At 43.7% G+C, this 12,785-nt stretch overlaps 1 long non-coding RNA gene across 1 annotated transcript in view; it reads right to left on the bottom strand.

Moving 5' to 3' along the window:
• Nucleotides 1-8,521, bottom strand: part of LOC138514269 (uncharacterized) — a 128,249-nt gene extending 119,728 nt beyond the window's left edge. The window contains exon 1 of the long non-coding RNA XR_011281905.1: nucleotides 8,467-8,521. This is a non-coding gene — a long non-coding RNA (uncharacterized lncRNA). The remainder of the gene's footprint in view (nucleotides 1-8,466) is intronic.
• Between the last annotated feature and the right edge of the window lie 4,264 nt (nucleotides 8,522-12,785).

Raw genomic sequence — 12,785 nt, 5'->3', positions numbered from 1 at the left:
TGGGGGTTTTGCCTGTGTGAGTGAGGACAAGTGTGGAGTTCTGTGTTTTAGCAAAATGACTCTGACATCAAGGTGTGGATGAGTAACTTCTTTAATCAGTTTCCAAGTGTAACTTCCAGTTTCTAGAGTCATTATTTATCAGATGGTAAAGTCCAGATCTCATAGACAAGCACCGGCATCCTCTCTCTCAGGCTACATCTCTCAACTCCCTCAAGAGAACACCAGTCACACATAAACATTCTAACCAGTAACATTCCATTGTCAATCATGACACTCACTCCAGATTCCATTAGGATGCAGGACAAGATCAGAACCTTACAACAAGCAAACGGTATGTGGGGATGTTAATATGGACTTGTTGCAATGGATGGCACACCTGTGCCCGGCACCAATACTACATACAGCAAGCGATTTACCCATGCCTGACTGGCCCTTTCAGGCCGCTCTGCCCCTGAGCGGTGGGAGGAGGCGGCAGAGGACAGCCGTCAGCAGCATGCTAGACGATTAACAAAGAGGGTTGCTCTAGGCCAGTGGGCAAATTCAGACACAAGTGCAGCAGATGTGCAGGACGGCATCCCATTACACAATGTTTTGCGACAGGAGAGAGAGGGAGGGGGAATGGGGGCAGGGTGGGCGTTATGGGCAAAGGCCTATACTCAAGTTAAGGTAGAGGTGCTGGAGGAGTAGCTCTGTTTTTACCCAGATAGGTAAGGGGCCAGGGTTTTGGGTGCAGTATTCCAGGAGGGAATTAAGTTGGGGTATCAGGGCCCGAGGATGCAAGCGGTGGGCGGAAAACCTTAAGTCAGCCCGGGAGAATCCAGAGGCGGTAAGGGTGAAATTGTGGAATGAGGTGGCTGAGGGACGAATGGTGGGGCCATTTCAGGATTTGCCGGTGATCTGGTGGTGTCCTCCTTAGGGGTTGTGTCTAAAAAGCAGACGGGGAGTTCAGGTTGATTCACCATTTGTCATGGCCAGAAGGCATGTCCGTGAATTATTTCATTGCGCTGAACGTTTGCGGGGTGTCCTATGCAAATGTGGGTCAGGCAGTGAGTTTGGTGAGGAAGGAGCGGTGTGGTGCTTTTATGGACAAGTGTGACATCACATTAGCTTTGTTTGCTGCCGGTGCCTCCGGAGGATTTTTGATTGCTGGGGATGCAATTTTAGGGCAAAATGTACGAATTGCTGATGAACTACGCAGTGTCATGTGCATTTTTTGAGCGTTATAGCTCTTTTCTTCAGTGGGTTACTTACAGTTCTGGCTTCAGGGGAGTTTTGCATTATTTGGACGATTTCTTGTTCGTCAGTGGGGCAGGCAAAGAGCAGAAGTGCCAACGGAAGCTGGAGGTTTTTCAGTTGTTGATGCTGGAGTTGGGAGTGCCATTGGTGGAGGACAAGCCAGAGGGGCCAGCAGTGGTTCTGACTTTTCTAGGTATTGAACTGGGCTGAGTGGCCATGACCTCACGCTTGCCAGGTGACAAGGTGAGCAAGCTGGTACAGTTGCTGGAGAGGGCGATAGCGACACATACAATGATGCTGCTGGATATGCAGAGACTGGTAGGGCAACTCAACTTTGCATGTCAGGTTGAGGCCCCGGGTCGCACTTTCTGCAGGAATAGGGCACGTTCTATGGAGGGGATGAGGTACCCACATCACAGGGGGAGAGTCTCAGGGGCGGACAGAGAGATTGTAGGGAATGGCTGAGATTAATGGAGGGCTTTAATGGTGTGCCCATGTGGCTGCAGGGGGACCCAGTGGTGTGGGAAGTGCAAGTTTTCTCGGATGCGGCGTGTGCTGTAGGATTGGGCATTTACTGGAGGGGTAGATGGTGCACAGGTAGGTGGCCTGAGCAATGGAAGTGAGGGGGAGGAGCATAGATTTCTTGGAGTTTTTGCTGTTGCTAGTGGGGAAGAGAGTTACAGAATAACACAGTGAATTTCAACATGGACAACAAAGCAGTGGTCAACATTGTGAACAAGCAGTCAGCCAGGGACCAGAGGGTGGCCTGGCTAATGAGGGAATTTGTGCTCCAGTGCTTGAAGTCCCTCCCTGCAACAGGCCACCCATAGGTAAGCTATGAGCACTTGCTAGAAGAAGCTAGGGCCACTTGTCCCTCCCTGCAACAGGGAGATCTCTGATAAGACATCTGATAAGATGTGATAAGATCTCTGATAAGACATAAGATCAGAGGAGGGGGAACGGAGAAAGGGGGTGATGGACAGGGTGAAGAAGAGGGGAAGGATGAGGTGCTATGGTGGCCCTTCGCCAATGGATAGAATCTGTTTCGGTGTAAGAAAACAAATAAAGATATATATACAGTGGTGATACTACACATCAAGGTTATAGCTTAGATAAACATAGATTACATGTGGAATGTAGGGAAAATACCTGTTCATTTGAACAGGAGTCATGTTTTTCTATGTGGAAAAACCAGAATGGAATACAATGTTGATAACATAACATAACATAACATCTACTACCTGTGTACAAACGGTGTGATCCAGAGAAACATGCTGTGAAAGTAGATAAAAGGGAATGTAAAACATTGATCTGAACAGGGACACAGATTGCACAAAAAGTTTAAGAAGGATGGATGAACAAAAAGATTCACCAACTGCCTGTGGTCCGTGTAACAGAGAGAACAATCTCCTCTAGCGTGCATGCTATTAAAACCCAGAGATGTCATAATTCCGGAACATGATAACGTCATCCCGCTGATCGCGGCAAGGAGAAAAAGGTAACATATCATGCACAGGATGAGAAATAAAATTGAATAGCAGAAGTGGAAAAAGTTAAAAATGAAAAATAGAAAATAGAAAATGAGGCCGAAATATGTTTGGGGATGCTTCTGGTCTTGTGCAGACAAGATGGGTCCAAGCAGTTCAGGCTGGAATGCCCCTTTTGGGGTGGGACCAAGCCTGATTTACATATGATCTTTCCCACTTTTGTAAAGGCTTAGCAGGTGAAGAACGATGGTCTGGAGGGTTGCCCAGAGCAATGTCATGCGTTAAGATTTATTCTAAACCTTCCACCCATCACCTCTTTTGTTTTGCTGTAGTCACCCTGAGTGGGACGGTTATGCCCAGACATGGGTCTTGTGTCTGCTGGGCCTAGAGACCCAAGCTACTCCTCACTGATGAGGCCCAACGATCAAGCCCATGTTCTGTGCTCTCAGACTGTAGCCAGGTGTTCATATGGGGTATTTTTGTAAGGTCGACTGTACCTCTAACATTCACTCCCCAGTTTTAAATGCCTGCTGGGGCACTAATTGCTGTCATTCTCAACACCTGATTTTCACTGGTAGGCCATGCATATACACAATGCACTTGCTCTAAAGTGGTTAATAACCTCCTTGAGCCTGTTTGTAAATTCTCCAGATACTGGAAGGTCTAAAAGATTTTGAACCCAGTAGGGGACAGACTCATGACAACCTAAAACCAACTCTCTGGCACTATAAATAAATTGACTACTATCTGGTGAATGAGAAAGTATTGTGAGGATAGAAGAGAGTTGACATTAAAGCCACACACACAAATAATTAATATAAAGGAGTATTGCAAGAGAAAAGGCAACTAAAGCAGGCCAATGAAGTACCTGATTAAGGTGAGATGGAGGCAAAGGAGAAGGAAAATTCCCTCAGAATGGGTTCCACTATCAAAAAGAGACAGAGTTCCATGAAGGATCGATCCACAAAAAGAAGAATGGATCCAGAGGGAGATGCGCCCCACAAGCTCTTACAAATCACAAGATCATCCACAAAATAAAAATACATTGAAGTCTAACAATGCAGAATTCAGAAGGTCCAGAGAAGAGTCAAAATTCAGGCAGAGATCGAAGAGCCAAACAACTTCTAAACAGATGGAAGGGGTTAGAACATAGGCAACAGCTCAGATTAAAGATATCCAGTGACAATGCTACAGATATTCAACAGAAACAATGCAGTTTTAGTATATCCAACAGCAATGGTACAGGCATCGAGCAGGAACAGGACAGATATCCAACAGCAACTGTCCAGATCTGCAACATAAACGGTACACTGTAGGCCTACCCAATATAAGAGGTACAGTCTAAGAATATCCAACGTGAAACGTACAGATATGCAACAACAATCCTACAGATATATCCAACAGAATCAACATACTTTAAAAATATCAAAGAGCAATGGTACAGATATACAGAAGCAAAAAAGCAAAAACCAGCTATGCAACAGTAATGCCCGACAGCAATGGTGCAGTTTAAGGATAGCCAGCAGAAAAGTTACTTATTTTTAAAAACATCAGATATGTTAAAGGCTTTTAAACAGCAATGGTACAGATATCCAACAGCAACAGTACAGATATCCAACAGATGCAGTATAGTTTAAGAAGATCAAAAAGCAACTGTACAGTTATTCAGCAGCAACAGCACCCTTCAAGGATATTCAATAGCAATGATACAGATAAACAACATCATCCATAGGTAGATTCTAAGGATCTCCAACAGCAAATCTGAACAAAGACAGAAGTCAATGTGCAAATCACCATAGGATCAGCAATCCAGAAAATAGACCAAGGAAGAGCCTGTACTTTGTGAAGAATGAGGCTGAGTGTGTGTATGTGATTCAGAGCCAGAAGACCCAGACCCAACCATGCTGGATGCAGCATCTTCAATGCCCCCTCTATCATGTGTTTCCAGGGTCTCTGGTTCCCAGTGAAAGCAGGCTATGATGATTCGTGCTGACGGAACGTCCACTGGTTACGCACAGTCTGGGAACATGAGTCCAAAAGTACTATCACCATGAGGTGAGAGGCCACAATCACAGATCCCATTATTACCTTAGTACAATGTCTGGAACGTGCAGGGTAGGAGGCCTGCACTGTGTGTGCTTTGGGAGCTGTGTGATGGGTACAGTGGGATGCATGCAGTATTACGTTTAGGTGCATGGTGAGGAATGGGAGGCAGAGTGGTCTGCGCAGATTGAGGAGGAGGGCCTGATAGATCTTTTGACCCTTACCCACTGGACCAGGGCCACCCAACTCCCTTACACACTCCTTCAACTATCTTCCTCCATTCTTCTTTGCTCCATCCTTCCTCCACTTGGTCTCTTGGTTCTCCTGTTTCTCATTGACTTCTCCTGAGCAACCAACACCTTCCTGTTTTGTGGCCTCCATTTTATCCCCTCCGCCTCCATTTGCTATCTTCATCTGCCGGTTACACTGATTCATGCTGGCATGGGTGGGTGTTCTTGCCTGGAGTGCTCTGCACTCAGACTCGCTGGAAGGGTCCCACTGACGCTGGTTGCGTAATGGCTTGGGTTGTTGCGGCTGCTGCTCGGCTTCTTCTTCCTCCTGTTCTCTCAGCTCATTCTCATTACAGCTGCAGCTGTTGCAGTTGTAGATTCTACAAGACAAAGAGAAAGACACTGGCCAGAATGGGGCTGTGCAAGCAATGGGGTGATAGATATGGGTACTTTTGTCATAAAACAAGGCACAGTGGAAAAGGGTAGGGACTGGGGCTCCACAACTCCCACACCTCACCTCTAGAGAAGGGCTGGCTTAGACATCAACATTTGGAGACCTCCCACCCCAGGCTAATGGGAGGGGTTCCCACCCACTCCTGACAGGGATATATCTCTGGCCCTGTCACATCACCATCCTTGATAAATATTGGTTGTGTAGGTGCTGGATGATCAGCAACAACCATGTAATTCCACTGCCTCTGTATTGTATCTCGGTATTTTCAGTGTACAATCAAATTCCCTGCCAGTTTGTCTGCCTGAGTGACCCTTTTGCAAGAAGAATGTAGCAGTGTAGCACAGTGATTGGCCTTGGTCTTGCTGTTTGAAAATATGCATTGGTACTGGATGGCCTGGCAGTAGATAACAGACTGTTTTGTGTGGCTTTAATGGAAATGTACTCTTTTCAGGTATTTGTGCATGTTCTAGGGTTTCTTGTATACAGCTGCCTCTAGGAGGCCATTACTTCGAACCTAGATAGTTGTAGTCAGAAAGTATAGGTTTTATGGAATATCTAATGGTAAACTTAATGCCTTGGTGGAAGCCATTTAGTGATTTGTGGATTTATTTAGAAGAATCTTCACATCAAGAAAGATGTCTAAATCAATAAGATGTCATCAATGTATCACAGGTGTGTCAGTGGTTCCTGGTATTGTAGTTGTAAGAGGTCTTGTTCGAGGTCTGCCAAAAAGAGGTTAGCATACTGAGGTGCCACATCTGTGCCCAGAAATCGTACTGTATTAGGAAGTGTCATCCATTCAAGAAAATAAGGTGACATCCAAAGTGGCCAGAAGTGCATCTGGTGGTCCACACATAATACGTCTTGCATCTTCCTGAGGAAGTGTGCTGTTTCCTGTACACGGTTTTGTGTTTATGAACAGAGGTTTTAGGATGGTTTCAATATATCCAGATATGGCCCTCGTTCATGTATGTAGCCACTGATGAATAGGCAGCCCGGGTTTCCTGGTGTGTAGTGGTATCTATATTTTATCGTCCCTGTTGATTTTTTAATCTGCTCTTACTAGGTTGTCCTTGATTTTCTTGTCTCTTGTATGCCATGATAGGACATTTTGGAAACAATTTCATCAGCTCCAAATCAGTATAAAATAGACCAATCTTTTAAAAATGTTTCGATCAATTTGATTAGCGTTTAGTTCATGCTTCGTTGCTATATAATACAAAATATACAATCTTTTAGTTCCTTTGGTATTTTCTGCACTAAATATGTTCTGCTTGTTACTGCCAATTGTTTGCATGAATCTTCACACTGTTTTTGGGAATTTGTAAATTATCCTTCAATTACTTTGCTTACTTTATGAAATAGTCATACTTCAAACCAATGCGTTTACAACACAAGTATTGTGAGTAAGGTAGGTTTAGTAACAGTGGCTTGGGTTGGTACGAACCTCTTAGAAAGGTATTACTATCAGTTGCTTTACGTGAAAATTAGAACATAAATCTGTTGTTTTTCAAGGTTACTACAGTACCCACATAGCTGATTTCAAGTGTTTCAATGATTAATGGAATAAGATTGAGGCTAAATAGACAAGGCTTACTTTCTAACCCAATTGAAACCAGGCGCAGCCTTAAAAAAGGCTGCATTTTATTTTTAGTCTCTTTATCTCAGATATTTCAAGGGCTTTTGAAGGAATTTGTTGTTTTTCTCCCTGTTTGGCAGACAAACTGATGAACTAACTCCTTTATGCAGATAACATGGTTTTGCTAGAATTTAAGCCTATTGGCCTGCAACGTCAGCGTATGAGTTTGGAAGCATATAGCATGTATAATAACCTAAATATTGATATTAACTAAGACAAAATAAATTCAGTTGCGTCCCAGAAGGAAACTCTGATATACTAACTTTAAGTGGGTTTTGGAGAGCATCATACTGGAACGTGTCACCAATTTTATAGACTTGGGTTTTTATTTATATGAAACTCTTAATCATAATGAATTTTATTTATATCAAAGGTAAAAAATCATAGCTTAAGCATCTCAGGTGGCCCGACTGTATAGGAAATATGGTGAATTTTCTTTGATCCAGGTTTTAAAATGTTATAGTAAGATGGTTGTCTCGGTGGTCACCTATGGTGCAGAGACATTCTTGCTGCTTTTGTCAACAAACTGGTCCAAACTTGAGGGTTGCTTCTGGCGGAAAGATTTGAAACTACCTACGGGGTGTCAGAAGGGGTCATCAGGTATGAGTGGCCCAATCCTCAATAGAAGTTTGTGTACATTGGAAAAACCTGATTATGTTGACATAAATCATTTCAGCGTAAGGGGATACTATTTGGTGGGAACTTAAGCTGCTAATAGACAGGAAAACCTGTTCTCCACTTGATAAATGGATTGGCCGCTGTAATGAAATATTGTCAGACTATAATGTTACAATCGAGTTGATTCATTATTCCCCTCATAAAGCCAAAAGAAAACTCTAGGAAATGGAATGGATATACTCAATTGAAGAAGTTTGTAAACATCAGTTTTATGTAGGAATTTTGCTCGATGTTAGATCATTGGGTGAAACTCCCCGTTATCTGATCCAGCTCCCGAGGGCCACATGGCTGGCCTGACTCCTACGTCTTAGACTAAACTTGCTACCAACCAGGGAAATTATGGGTGTTAGAGAAAAGGTGGGACGGGACCAAAGAATCTGCCGATTTTGTCAAGTGAGGGGAATATCGAGTCACTGTTCCATTTGTTATCAGAATGTCAGGCTCTAACTGAAGGGAGAATGTTTCATTTTAAGCACCTTTTAGAACGCTTTCGAGTAGTATTGTATGGCAAAAAATAATGATTTCTACTGGTAATAACAGTTGGAGTTGAGCAGTACTTCGCTTTTTTAATAAGATTTTATCTTTTTGAAAGAGATTTTTATTTTTTTTAAAGAGGATCTTACTTATCCTTATGTATTTGCACGTGTTTATCACTCTGCTTATTCTGATCAATTACTGCACATAACTTTTTTGTCATACCGTGTTTAATTCTTCTTCTTTTTCTTTTTCGTCTTCTGATTCCATGTTATAATCTAAATGGAAATGTTGTGAATTATTCTGTGCTGAAATTTGTTAAAGGTTTCATTTTCACGAACAATTAAAACAAAAAAAAGAAATTCATGGAAATTTGGTGCTGTCATGCTACAGATTGACATCTTTGATTACATTTGGGCATTGTTTTGTCTGCACGCCACACTTAAAAAAACATCAATATAACACAGTCTTAATGAAACACTTTCCTCCAAACCTGTTTTTTTCAAAGTGTTACTTCAGTTACTTAATAACTCGTTAAACTTACGATCATTTTGTATTTGAATATAAACCAGCTACATCTAATGTGGCCTTGATGTATTGATCATGGACAAACTCAGGGTTTTGGATTAAATCTCTGGTGCTTCTGATATGTTGTCCATTTTGACTCATTCGAGGTTGCAACGTCTTAGCAATGTCTACTCCCTGTGTTATCATGCAGCCATCCACAGCCTTTTTGTTTTGTGTCTTTTAAGTTCCTCCTATGGTGGCTGCGGATCGGGAGACAGGAGGTTAACGTTCGTCACTTTCAGGACCTGAATATGACATCACTGGAGCTTCATTGGACAGCCTGCCTGGATTGCAGTGAGGGACTTTTCACTGTAGGGGGAGTGTGTTGTATATGATTCTGTACCAGGGGAAGACCCATGTTTTGAGACTATAGGGCATCGGGCAGGACCAGTGCCTGAAGGAGAGAATGACATGATTTGGCAGTCAGGACTAACATTTTGGTTCCTGGGGAGAAAATGATTTGGGACTAAGGTGAGCAGACTGGTTCTCTGTTAAGAGTGGATTTGAATATGTCCCACCAGTAGGGGTTTCCCATGTGTGTAATTTCCTGGGGCTTCCTCCCCCAGGCGTGGCGCCCCCAACATACAACGACTAACCTTTTCTGAAATTGTGTGGCCCACAGCCTCTCGATGCAAGCCACCCAAAAGTGCGACTACTGGAGGGCTAGCCGGGGCCAAACCCCTGTTAGGACTTTGGGGCCATAGCTCTGTGGGATTTGATTTTACAGAGTCACTGGCAGGAAGACTAATTAAACAACGGGGATGATCAGCAGCAAGGCAAGGTTTCATTAGCTGACAGTGTCATCTAACTTTTTGAAGCACTGTAAATATGCAGGGAGAATGAGTGTCTCCACACCCCCAAAACACTAACTCATGTAGCTTGAAGGGAGAGATTTAGAAAAGCCCCTAAAGTTCCCTCTCATTAGCTATGGTCAAACAGGGTGGATATTGATTTTAAATTTTCCTAAAGGTTGAGGGTCCACCAGCTCTTGCCATTCCTAACTAAAGTGTTGTCAAAAGGTACTCTAGAAGTGCCCCTACAAGAAGGTCTCTTTGCAAAAGATATAGGTGCCCTAAGGTGCCAGCAAATCTATTGTGGCACAGGTGTTTTGCGGGTCCCACAGGTACCTGGTAGGCAGTGGGATATCGAGTACAAGAACAAAACAGACGCCTGATAAATGTTCCCTTCAGAGCCCATTTAGAGCCTCCAAGCACTGTGGGGGGCGCTACCTCCTTACAGAAATGGAGTAGGAGCTTGCTTTGGTTGCGCAGAAAGGCACCACTCAATTCGACTTCCCCTCTTCAGCTCTATCAACTTTCCTCTAATGGATCACCGGATTCATTCTGGCTGGGGCAGGGAGCTGCGTGAGCTTGGTATGAATCTATGAGCCATCTGCTATTCTGGGTTCGAGTAAATATCATTTGCACGTATTTGCTGCAGTTCGCTTGATTTTCAGACTGTCTAAATTTTAACGGGTTTCTGCATTACGTCCAGCCTTACACTGGCTTCCAGTTAAACGTCGAATTACTTTTAAGGTTCTGTGCTTAGTATTTAAGGAATGCCTGATCATGGACCTCAATATCTAGAGACTAAGATCATCTCTATAGACAAGGTTGCTCGCTAACATAGGCAAGGAGGATAGCTCTGGGGAAACACGCACCCCTTGGAAGCAAGACGACTTGGAGCAAAAAGGGTTCGATCCCAGCGTCCGCGCTTAGAAACCTCTGGGTATTAGGCGCATTAAACCCAATTACAATTATAGCATCCGAGATACTTTTATTGTTAGAATTCTAAAATCTATCTTCAAATTTAGGGATGATGGTAGATTTTCGATTGCTGCTCCTCTGCGAACTTGACCTTCTTAATATGGATAATTACCTCTTGTCTTGCAAGGCTAATATGATAGGGCTCTTCTTCTAACTTCACCATAAGGGTTTATTACTTATGAGACCGCTGAGATTGCACCTTAATACAGAGGAGTCTGTCTTGTGGCACATTACACATGTATTCAGAAATAAAACTATTTCATATACTTTAAATGCCTACATATGCTTTGGTGTGGATCAATACTTTACAATTGTGATGTAATTCATAGTTGATATGTAAAGTGGTCTTGTGGGTCAGTGGGTCATTTTCTGGGCTCCTACCAGTCGCCGGTTTGGTAGGTGAAGGCAGATTTTATAATTGCCTGGCAGGCAGGAGTTCCCTTGGATAGTGCAGGCTGGGATCTTGAGTGACATTTGGTGCACCCCTCTTGTTGACCTGCTGTACAGGAGGGCGGAGTGACCTCTGATGGGCCCATGGGATCAGAGCTCACCCTCGAGTACTTTAAGACGAGATAGCTGCACGTGGAGGTGGATGGGGTGCGGGATTCTCTTACTCCAACACCAATCAATAAGGACAACTCAATGGCTTGGCAAAGGGAAGTCTGTTTAATGACAAGTACAAAAAACGGGAAACATTAGGAAATCATCAGTGATGCGATCGCCCGTCTCGCTTCAACTCCCAAATTCTTCCATTCAGACAGCAGTAGTTATAGAAAATTCTCATCATCATTGACGTGTAACACTCAAAGGTTTGTCATGCAATTCTATTGGTTAAAAAGATAATTTAAGTATAGGTACTATATCTGTGTATGGTACCGGAGTGTGAGGATTGGATAACGGTTATAAACGGCATCTAAACCCATCCCTCAACATCACTCATGCTAGACGTCACTAAAAGTACAACGTCTCATTGGTTCTATTGGCTATAGGACCTTTGATTATTTGGTCCATTTTGATTGGGTTGGTTACACCCCTAGGCATAAATCTTCACTTTAATTAGCAGCATGCAGAATGGTCACCCAGATGCGGTGTGCCCCAAGATTCATCCTGCCTCCCTTCCATCAATCAGTACTTTAAGGCTATGTGTCAATTAGTTGGCGGAGGATGGCCTCGAACTGTAGCTTCTTATCATGAAAGGTTATGGCATTCACTGACATCAGACGTTGGTACCTCTCCGCGCCTGGCTGGTCACATGCTAGTACACCGTGACGCTGCTTAATTTTCCTTCTATTTGCGTATTTGATTCTCCTTTCAGCCTTGCCACCTGCCTGGGCCTCCTTATCTCGACCTTCACGGGGCAGGCTGCTATGCTCTTAAGTTTTGATTCTTCGAAGTTGCCGCTCTCCTCCCTTCCTTGGGTGACCTTGAATTCCCGGGCATGAGCTGCTTCTTGCTAAGTTTCGATTCCGCTCTTTCGTCTGGCTTTGTACTGGTATATGAATCCTGGCCTGTTTGACCCCTACCATCCTGGGCTTAATTCTGCTTTTGTAAAATGGATTCGCACTTGTATGATGTGCTGCTTTGAGGTAGATATATAGTTGGCGCTTGCCGCTCTATTCTTCTACTAAGCCTAGCAAGCAGTACTTTTTCCTTAGCTTCTTGCGTTTTTGAGCCTATTTACAGGCATTAGCTAGTTGCGTATATTCATCCTGTTTTATGGTTACATTTCTTTAAAGTTCAGCTTCGTTTCTCCTTTTAAGTTCATTACATCATTATTCCTTACATTTCGTCTTTGCGTGTCATCTTTTGATTGTCGTTTTGTTCATCTGAACGTCTGTCCGGGCCCTTGTGTTATCACCATTCGCCTTCATTTAAGGCCCTTTGGGTCTCTTCGGGGACAGTTTGTAGGTAGTCTTAATTTTGTGTCAGCTGCTGGTACGGTTGTCTCAATGGGTAGCGTGCTGCTCATGGTTGTCTGGTTGTTGGCACTTCAACGGGTATTGCTCTTCTGATGGGCACTGGGCAGAGCCCTATTGCTGCTCTCTGTTGGTTTATTTGCTCCTAATACGTCACATATCTCAGTGAGTATGTTCCTGGTATTTCAAAATGGGTGGCTGGAGTGCCGGCCATCTCTGGGACCTCCTCTACACTCCCCCCTCTGGTCGGTTCATCGACCACTTCTGCTTTCTCCTTTGTATTCGTCTTGCTTGG

This window comes from Ambystoma mexicanum, chromosome 12, assembly GCF_040938575.1.
Source record: "Ambystoma mexicanum isolate Mex_15411 chromosome 12, UKY_AmexF1_1, whole genome shotgun sequence".
Lineage (NCBI taxonomy): Eukaryota > Metazoa > Chordata > Amphibia > Caudata > Ambystomatidae > Ambystoma > Ambystoma mexicanum.
The sequence above is the reverse complement of the archived record's forward strand: the minus strand, read 5'-3'. Positions and strand labels throughout refer to the sequence as shown.